This window comes from Gekko japonicus, unplaced genomic scaffold, assembly GCF_001447785.1.
Source record: "Gekko japonicus isolate JY-2015 unplaced genomic scaffold, Gekko_japonicus_V1.1 scaffold1410, whole genome shotgun sequence".
NCBI classification, from domain to species: domain Eukaryota; kingdom Metazoa; phylum Chordata; class Lepidosauria; order Squamata; family Gekkonidae; genus Gekko; species Gekko japonicus.
The window spans coordinates 339,332-350,591 of record NW_015168693.1 but is presented as its reverse complement, the minus strand read 5'-3'; positions in this window follow the sequence as shown (position 1 = coordinate 350,591).

Below are 11,260 nucleotides of genomic sequence, written 5' to 3'. Positions count from 1 at the left end.
AAGGAAGGAAGGAAGGAAGGAAGGAAGGAAGGAAGGAAGGAAGGAAGGAAGGAAATTTGTGTAAATGTGTTTTAGCAGCATGGCTATCAAATTCTCATTTTTTGTTTGCCATCCTAAATTTACATTTGTTTTGCTAATGCTCCCACTTTTTTAAGGAATCAGTTTTTGCCTTTATGGTTTCTTTGACTTTACTGGGTAACCATCCTGGCCTAGTATAGTCTCCATTTTGACAGTACATTTCCTAATCTGTGGTATACAGCAGTACTATAAAACTCTGTCATTAGACTGGCTTTTGAAATATTTGTTCCCACTAAATGTTTTCTCAAGGTCTTAATAACAATTTCAAAAGCCTTTTTGAATACTGAAATCTATGTCTGTCCCTTCCCTGAAGCAAGTGATGCTGACAAGATATTTGTCAAAGATTTCCTGTGCACAAAATAAGTCATTCTAGTTCAACTTGCCACAAAGGAAAGGATATTAATTCTCCAGAAGTGTGGATAATGGACAAAATTATAACATAGCTGAACAGAGGCATATAATAGCAATATTTAGTTCAATAAAAGCAAAAGAACTATTCCCACCCCCAAATATCAATCAATCACTGACATTCATCTGCTGATAGCTCCTGACCTGACAATAACAGTGATTGGGAGGAAGTATCAACCCAATATAAGAAGAAGAAGAAGAAGAAGAGATTGGATTTATACCCCGCCCTTCACTACCCAAATGTGTCTCAGGACGGCTTACAAACTCCTTCCCCTCCCCCTCCCCACAACAGACACCCTGTGAGGTGGGTGGGGCTGAGAGAGCTCATCACAGAGACTGCTCTTTTTCAAGAACAGCCCTTATCAGAACTATGGCTTGCCCAAGGTCATCCAGCCAGGTGCAAGTGGAGGAGTGGGAAATCAAACCCGGTTCTCCCAGATTAGAGTCCGTGCACTTAACCACTACACCAAACTGGTGTAGAAGGCTTCTCTATAGGCCCACCTCTTGTCCTTCAACAACTACTATGCAGAAACTGGTATTAGATGTGTAGCATATTAAAATAAAGCACTGACATTTAACCAAGCAAGTCTTCCAAATAATATTCTGCCCTTCCTTAGGGAGAAAGAAAGAGGACCTTGACTATTTTGCAGCCTTTTGGTTATCATTGGCATTGATCCCCAGGGTGTAGACTTTCCAATTTCCCGGGGGGGGGGGCTGGGGCTGGGCCAGAGGCATTGCTTTGCTAGGAGCAAGGGTGGCTCCTGGGGGAGGCTGAGCACCTTCCTGAAAATTTCGGCGGGGGCTGAAGCCCTGCTGCCCCCACGAAGATTACGCCTGCCCCCGTAAATGAGTTTCTGTTTCCCTCATCAAGGCCTATATGGTTGGGTTCTCACTTAATTCTAGTTCTGTGTGTGTAGGTTGTAGTTCCAAGAGTGTGTAAAGCAATAAAGAAGCATATTGTTGAAGCTGCCAGCCTCCTGCGTAATAGCTGCGTAGGTAAGCATACCCCTACACACAAAAACCTACATGGTGACTGAAGTTAGAGTTTGCAAAAGGGCTTTATAGTTGGGAATTCTGTATACAACAGAAAGAACTGAACAGTTCAAGACCTGCTCTGAGCTAAGCTTTGTTGGGAATTTAGGAGAAAATGGAGAAAATTGGAGCAGAGATTAAAACTGTATCTACAAGTTACCAAAGGTGAGGATGAGTCAGAGGGTTATAAAACTGCTGCAATATTGCACCACATAGGAGACAAGGCACTGGGAATAAATAATATTCTGTTCAATATCTATACAGACCCTGCAAACAGAACATTTGCTGAAGCCCTTGCTGCATTCAAAAACTATTGTGAGCCCATAAAAACTTTGTTTTCAAACAGTTTCTGTTCTGACAACCTCAATATGATGAGACAGCCAGCACAGACTCCTTTACAATGGTGAGAGACAAGATTGTCTTCAGCATTTCAGATAGCAGGGTCTTTTGAATGAATGCATGAACACACAAAGCTGCCTTATACTGAATCGGACCCTTGGTCCATCGAAGTCAGTATTGTCTACTCTGGTAGTGGCTATCCAGGTCAAGGAACAGCTCCTGGAAAACTCCAATTTAACTCTGGGTTAATTGATATTTGCAGAGCAAAAGCCCTTACCAAGGTTCAGAAATCTGCAATGAGTATGGAACCCAGAATTCCAGCAGTTCAATGCAGGAAAGAACCATCCAGATATCCCCACAAAGCAAGCCAGCCACTAGGGCGCTCTTTTCCAGCAGAGGATTTTGCAACTTCAAAAGGTAATTCTTGCAAAAGACGTGGGTGTGTCCTTAAGCCACAGCAATGCCCAGCTTTTGGAGAGACTGGCTATAAATGTGCAGGGGGAAATCATTTTGCAAAAATGTGCAATGCACATGAGCAAGCTAAGCATATGAGGAGTCCAGATGATGCTGAGTATAGCATGGTCACTGTTGCTGGTTTACCAGTTTGTTTCAAGTTAGGTACTGGAGCTGAGGTCAACACAATTCCCCAGGACATTGCAGAACACCTGCAACGTACGGCAGTAAAGTGACAGCTGTGACATGAACTGCCTTTTGGGGTTGCAAGAATCAAAAGGCTCACTGCAAGAGTGGGTCTACCACATACAATCTCACATTCTAGGTCACAGATAATGAGGAATCCACAAGAATTGGGCAGGTGAGCCTGCACAGCCCTTGATTTGATCTGGTGCATCCATGGACTAGCACTGCATTCTTCAACTATGAAGGCGGACCTCTCCAAATAGTATCCTGATGTTTTTGAAAGTCTTGGGTGCTTTCCAGGTATGCATCATATTTATGTAGACCCACCATTACCATCAGTGGTGCATGGGTGCAGAAGGATCCCATATGAAGAAGAAGAGATTGCATTTATACCCCGCCCTTCACTTGGAGTCTCAGAGCGGCTTACAAACTCCTTTCCCTTCCCTTCCCCACAACAGACACCCTGTGAGGTGGGTGGGGCTGAGAGAACTCTGACACAAACTGCTCTTTTTCAAGGACAGCTGTGCCAGAGCTTGTGACTGACCCAAGGTCACATGCTGTCCTTGCCCCCCTCAAATCAGTCTTGGAAGATCTTGAGGTTAAAAGGGTCATCACAAGGGTGATCCAGCCAACAGCATGGGTTAACGCCCTGGTGATAACTAAAAAAATTTGGATCATTCAAGACTTATGCCTAGATCCCAGGGATCTCAGCCAGGCAGTTAAGCAACAACACTTTTCAATTCCTACAGTAGAAGATGTGTGGAGGAACCTGGCTGGCAAAAAGCTGTTCACCATCCTGAATGAAAAAGATGGTTACTGGCAAGTGGCCCTAGGCAAACAGTTTGCAGAGTTACACACCTTCAATACCCCGTGGAGGAGAAATCATTTCAACTGGCTGCCCCCTTAGCATCAAGTCTGCCAGCGAGGTCTTTCAGCAGAAAAATCATGAGTGTTTTGGTGATATCCCAGGTGTTCATATAATTGCAGATGACATGATTATTGCAGCATCCACCAAAAAGGAACATGATGAGGTGCTCTGGCAGGTCCTTGAGAGAGCACAAAGGGAGTCAGTCAAGTTCAACAAAGACAACATTCAGTTCCTGATGGATACATGTGGATACATAGAATCATAGAGTTGGAAGGGACCTCCAGGGTCATCAACCTCCTGCATAATGCAGGACATTCACAAATACCTCCCCCCACACCCCCATTGACCCCTGTTCCACGCACAGAAGTTGACAAAAAACTCCAGGATCTCCAGCCAAACTGGCCAGCAGAAAAATTGCTTCCTGACCCCAAAGTGTCAATCTGCATTTCCCTGGGCATATAAGAAAGGGCCATCAGAACTAAGCACTGATGCAACCCTTCCTGCCCTTCCTCTCATGATCTGCATAAGTTAATGGGCCACATCTTCTGTAAGAATGGCATGCGACTGGATGACAGCAAACAGAAGTAATAGCCAAGTAACCCACCTCTCCTGACAAAAAGGATCTCCAAAGGATTTTTTGGCATCAGTCAATATCTGGGGCAATATGTACCCACTGAATCCAGTCTGACAGCAGCTCTCAGTCAAGACTCTTTTGTGCAATAATAACATTTGGCAATGGAGGCCCAAATACCAAGCAGCTTTTGATAAACTGAAGAGTTCCATCACAACTACACTAGTTTTGCAATATTTCAATCCTAGGGAACAACTAAAGGTCCATCCTGATGCATCCAAAGAGGTCCTGAGGACATGTCTGCTCCAGAAAGGAGACTGATAGTATATATGTATCCAGGGGTCATTTCGTAGAAAAAGAGCTAGGGGAACTCATTAGCATAACTCATTAGCATATGCCACACCCCCTGACATCAGGGGCCCGGCGGTGGACCTGCAAGGCCGGCGGAGTGCGAGGAAGCCCCGCCAAGGCCCTCTCTGGCCCCAGGCAGGCAGGGGTGGGGAGAGGCGGGGAGGAAGCAACTTACCCTCCCTCTTCTACTGCCTCCTCCTGGCTGAATGAGGGCTGGAAGCGGGGAGGCCGGAAGCAGGGGGCGGGGCTTCATCGTGTGCCCCGCCCCCTCGCACCTCACCCGGGGGAACTGTGTTCCCCCGCGTTCCCCCTTGAAATGACCTCTGTATGTATCCCAGTCCCTGTCCAAGGCAGAACAAAATTATGCACAAATAGAAAGGTAAAATTGCTTCTGGCAATTGCCTTAGCAATGTCCAAGTTCCACCATTATGTCTTTGGTGCCCAAGCGACAGTCCAATCTGCCCGTAAGCCATTAAAATCTATTTTTGGCAGGCCAATTGGAACTAGATTGCAGAGGGCATTGTTATAGCTGCAGAAGTGTGACATTCAGATCCAATACAAAAAAGGCAAAGACATGTTTATAACTGACATGGTCTCAAGAGCCACTATGGACACTGAGCCTGCTGATGTGGAACCCTTGATGGAGCAATGGGTGATTTATGGTCCGTGCAGCACAACACTGCTCAGTGATCACATGCATAAGCCATTGCTTTTATTAGTCCTGAAGACCCAACGCATCAATCGCTGGCCAGGAAGTGCAAGCAGGGCAGGCTGGATCCCCATTCCTAGTGGTCACTCTGAGACAATACCAGATTTGAAAATAAACTGTTGATGATAGGAACCACAATTGTCATTCCACAGGGGGCTAGAGAAAGCATGTTGAAACTTCTGCATGTACCACACGAAGGAATCAACAGATCCAAAGAACACACTACAGCACTCATGTAATGGCTAAACATGAATGCAGAGATAGAGAACTGGGTTTGCAACTGCCAGCCATGCCAAGAACTCCAGCCAATCACAGAGAACCAATGATTCTGCATTTGATTCCAGACCTGCCATGGCTGAAGGTAGCTGCTGACATAATTGAGCTATAAGGATGCAACTACCTGGTAGCTGTAGACTACTTTTCCAAGTTCTCAGAAGTTGTTCACTTGGCTGGCAATATGGCCATGACTGTAGTAGCAAAGCTGAAGGCAACATATGCACGCCATGGCATACCAGAATAAATCTTCTGTGACCATATGCCATTCCCCAGTCAGGTGATGAAGGAACTTACCACAAACTGAGGTATTGCCAATGCATTTGAGTCTGGGATACCCCCAGTCAAATGAGTAGGCAGAGCACACAGTTCAAACCATCAAGTACATGATTCGGAAAGCATTACAAGATGGTACAGACACTCATCTTATTTATTTGTCAGATTTATACCCCATCCTCCCGGCCAAGGCCAACTCAGGGCGGGTTACAGAGAGTAAAACATATGAATTACAATTAAAACAATTTTAAAACCAACTAAAACCATCTAATAAAGTGCTAATAGTCATATATTGTTTAATGATGGCGGCCATTAATCAATGGTCCCATCTCACAGTCGTCTCGTAGGTATTTCCGTTAGGCGCCTGACACAGGCTGCTGTTGTTGACGACTCCTCTATCCTCAGCTGTTAAGGGCACTACTAAGTCTTGTGCTATTAAATCTTGCGCTACTTAGTCTGAGGAATACTCCCATCACTGGTTTGGATGTTGCTCCAGCCCAGATGGTATTGGGAAGGCTGTTGAGGAGCCAGTTACCAGGCACAACTCCTGTCCTAAGGCACAGAATACCACAAGGGGTGCATGCCAGATTGCACAAGCAGCAAACACATCAGAAGGCCCAGTATGACAGATACGCAGCGCCTATGCCTACTTTTCAAGAAGAGGACAAGATAAGGATTACAAACAGCCATGGGATGGATGCCAGCATCAGAAACTAAAAAAAAGGAAAGTGAACCATGCTCATATGTGGTCCTGGCTCCTCAAGACCACAGCTGCCGGAGGAACAGAAGGTACCTCTGGAGAGACTGTTTTCCCCTGACAGGCACCTGGTCTCAGAAACACAGGAGTCAGTAGGTGAAGAGCCTGTTGCTCAGGCATCACTCCCATCAGAAAAAGGACCTGAGCAAGAAATGGATGCTCCCCCTGCAGTGGCAGAAACAATTACTGTAATTAGGCAGACACAGAGTGGGTGTGAGGTGAAGTTGCCTGCAAAATTCAGGGACTATGCTATAGGACAGTGGTAAAGACTAATCCCCAACAGCTAGTCCAGTGCTAGCGCCCTCTGAACTCTGAGTTCTGAAGCGGTTGATATGTTGACAATTAGTTGATAAGATGACAGTGTTAGCTTGAAGAAGGGAGATGTGATGTATATATGTATGTATGCCTTGAAGTGAGCCCCCACAAACTAGTTAGCGGCTTACATATGTTCCAACAGGGCAAATAACATCCCTTGGAGTCATTTGAGGTTGAAAAAAATGGCATGAGGAGAAAATGAAGCTTTTTCTCCCCATACATTGTGGTCTGATTGGCCTACTTGCTTGGGAAATGAGTTCCCACCAAGGTGATGTGTTACTGACTGATTGAAAGACACAACACCTTAAAAACTATAACTTGTCATTTGGCACTTAGGCTGCTTTGTACTTAAATAACCAATGAGCTTTAATCCCACAAAACTATCCTTTCTATGATCAATTAAGTAGCATTTCAGCAGAATATGTATCTAGACTAGAGTTATATTAAATAACTCCAAAACCAACAATTTACCACTGTTATTTGTTTTAGGTACAGTATCCAGTGGATTCTAGCCCTTAAAATGTGACACCAAACTTTTTTTAAAAAAAACACACAATTTATATTAACCCAATTTTCCATTTCCATAAGCAGGAAATTGCAACATTCTGCTCCATCACTATCACAGCTTTTTAATTCGAAGGGGATGGTACATTTATGCTAACACTGTAGCATAATTGAATTTTCTCTAATATTTCACAGTCCTGCAGCTGAGCTACTTTCCAATCTCATCTCAAAATTTCCCACCAACACACATACATACATACGCAGGAACATATGAACAAACACCGGTTTCTAGCCATTTGTGTCCAACTTAGAAAATTTACTCAGGGTATCTTGGAATATACATACATTTTTTATACTACCACTGTTTCAGGAATGGTAGAAAGTTGGGGACAACATTATGGAATGCAAACAAGAATACTGAGTTAAAAATAAATGAGAATCTCACCTTGGGGATTCAGACTAGAATTTTTTTCTGAACTGAATGAATAGTTGTAGATCAACCAATAGTCTTTGGTCAAAGAAATCTCTTTTTAACCAGATGTAGGACTACAAACATGTCATGAACATAATTCAAGGTTAAAATAAAATTAACAGCCTGATTTATGTGTGCCCACACACCTCCACAGCCCAGATCATTTACATTTTAGGATAATGTTCCTCCATTAGAATTAATAAGTGATATAAGGGTGGAATAATACAGCTGTGATGTTGGCCTTCACTGTGTGGTCTTTTTAGCTGCTTTAAATTGTAAATTACAACAGCTTCTATGCTACAGTAATAATTGATTAATGCTCTTGGGCAATTTTTGCCCACTAACCAATCTTGCCACAACTGTGTAAGGAAAATCCATCCTTTTCATAAGTACATTAATGCGTGCAGGAAACATTTGTGTTGCTCCTGTAAAGCATCCACTCATTCTGACAATTTCAAAACTCAGTGTAGCCTATTTCCAGAGGAGATGCTGAGTCTTATTCTGGAAGGTACTAAGAATGCTCAGCACACTTTATACAGTTCAGGAAGAAGCATTCCACTTTTACAAGATTGGGTCTCTTGTACATACAATGTGAACTTCTTGAGGCAAGCAAACATCCATGCTGATTAGGTGATGCTTTGGGTATGAGAGATAACCATTAGAAATATAGCAGATCTAGATGGTGTTGTGCAGGGACTAATAAAATGAACTGAGACCTGGCTAGCAGGTCCCCAGTCCAAATTCTACCACTGCCAGGAATTTACTTACTGTCTCTTGCATTTGCTATATGGGGGTAAGGATATTGCCCTACTTCTCAGAGGTGTTTTCCGGATGTGAAGCACTCAAAACACTGAAAGTGCTATATGAGTATAATAGAGTATTATATTAACACAGACAGAACTTTACAGTGGAAACAGTTTACACATTCTGCAATTGATGAGACATCTGGGGATGCATAAGCATGTTTGAATCAGTCCTTGATGATACATGCAGCTATCTGCTGCTCTTTCCATCTTCATATTTTTTCTTTCATTGCCACTGCCAGACCCATCATTAGCCCATAAAAGTAATACAAATTAAAGATGGCCAAAATGCTGTAACTACTGTTCAGCTGTACCAGAAGTGATGCTATCATGTGCAGACAAAATACCTATTATTTTATACCTTGTTCTGTACAAACATAAGAAAAGCCCTGCTGGCTCAGACCAGTAGTCCGTGTTGTCCAGCAACCTGTCTCACACAGTGGTCAACCAGTTCCTTTGGAGGTCCAACTACAGGGCTTAGAGGCTGAGGCCTTCCCCTGATGTTGCCTCCTGGCACTGGTATTCAGAGGTTTACTGCCTCTGAGCATTGTGGTTCCCGTTAGTCACCATAGCTGGTAGAGTCATGGACAGACCTATCCTCCATGAATCTGTCTAATGCCCCTTTAACTCTGTCTATGCCTGTGGCCATCACTAAATCCTCTGGCAGCAAATTCCACATTTTAATCACTCTCTTTGTAAAGAAGTATTTCCTTTTGTCCATCCTCAGTCTACTGCCCATCAGCTTCATTGGATGCCCTTGAGTTCTAGTATCTTGGGAGAGGAAAAAATTATCTTTGTCAACTCTCTTCACTATATGCATAATTATATAAACCTCTACTATGTCCTCATTAGCCCTCTTTTTTCCCCCTAAACTAAAATGTCCCAGATTCGTCAACATTTCCTTGCAGGAAAGGTGTTCCAACTCCTTGATTATCTTGATTGTCTTCTTCTGTACTTTTCCAGCTCTGCAATATCCTTCTTAAAATATGGTAACCAGAACTGTACATAGTATTCCAGATGAAGCTGCACCATGGCTCTATACACAGACATTACAATATTTGCTGCTTTGTTCTTAATACCTTTCCTAGTAATCAGCACAGATTTTCCCTTTTTCACACTGAGTTGATGTTATCAGTTGTGGTCTTACCCACTTCAGAACCCTTCAACATATATTTAAAGTTAGGAATTTTTTTGCTCCAAAGTATATTGCCTTACACTTACCAAGATTTGCCACATTTTTTCCCACTCACCTAAATTTTGATAGCTCTTCACAATCCATTTTAGTTTTCACCTTCCTAAATAAGTTGGTATCATCTGCAAACTTGGCTGCTACACTGTTCACCCCCAATTCCAGATCATTCATGAATAAATTAAACAGCACTGGTCCCAGTACCAATCCTTGTGGTACCCCGCTGCTCACTTCCCTCCATTGTAAGAACTGTCCAGGAGCAGCAGTCCAGTGGTCCAACCAGTAGTTCTGCACAGCTACAGGTATGTTGCCCAACAATGTGGTGGTGACTTGCAGAAATAAATATCCCCCACTCCAGTTTTAAAGGGCTTTGATCTATAGTTCTATTATTAATCACTCCATTTCCCCTCACTAATTGCTCTGTGTCTCCTTTGTGAATAAAAATCCATCTCCATCTGGAAGACTTACTAAAGATGACAGATGAATACACAGCCAGAGACACCTAATACTCCCCAGTGACTTTGGTCTCTTACGCCAATTGCAGACCAAACAGGTGGACTCTGATAAAGAAATTTTAAGGGGAAATCACAGCCACAAGAACAAGGCAACAGTGAAGGTGGCTGTTTATTAAATAATACTGGTGAGCAATATGAGTGTAGAGTCTCATGTAAATGGAGATTTGCCAGAAATATGCTGTTACTGCATTCTCTCTCATTCCACCTCCGCCCCCTATGCACTGTCGTATTACCATCATGATCATCTGGACCCCACTGAGGGAGCGAGGTGACCGGGCAGGGATTGGATGACAAGATCTCAGGAAGTTATCATGGAGGTTAAGATCTACCCATCTTGGCTAAATCTGTACTGTAATTTGGTAAATTTGTTACTGTATTTTATTGTAATTTATTGTTTTATATTATGTGTTTTATTGTTTTAACCTTGGCACATGGTGCCCTTGTCAGCCGCCCTGAGCCTCCGGGGTAGGGCGGGATATAAATCCAAACATAAATATATAAATAAAAATAAATGTTGTGTTAGTTCATACATTTCGGAAAGCAACTTGATCCAGAAAGCAAATAACTGTTGAAGCAGTTGTATTTGTATAATGTACTGGGTATTCGTGAATCAGCTCATAGTTCATTTAAGGTAGGAGAAAACTGAGACAACCAGCAGGGCCCGGGGGCCTGCTTAATGCCGGTACATGCCACACCCACAAACACAGCCAACACCCGTGATAGGTTTATTTACATCACACCCATAACCACTGGTCCCTATTAGGATCCGGACTGACTGACTGGTCCGTTCTAGGATCCTCTGAGTCTGAGTCTATTTCAGGTTGTGAAGCTTTGCTTGTTCGCTTGACCACGTGCAAGCCCGACCGTATGCATGGACCTTAGTATACAACAATTTGCACCAAAGAAGTACAATGGAAGAGCAAAAACTCCATCTGGGCTTTTACTGTGTAAGGAGAAAAGAGAGGAAGTGTGACAGGCCAAATGAGATTTCAGTTTCAATAGACCTGAGAAGTAGACAACTTACCTAGCTCGGGTGCTGAAGCAGAAGTTCCTGGAAATTTCACTTGGGTGGATGGAAAAAAAGTTACAGTGGAAATGAGTTTCCCAATGAATCCAAAAGAAATAGATAAAGAATTAAAACTTCCAAGCATATATATATAT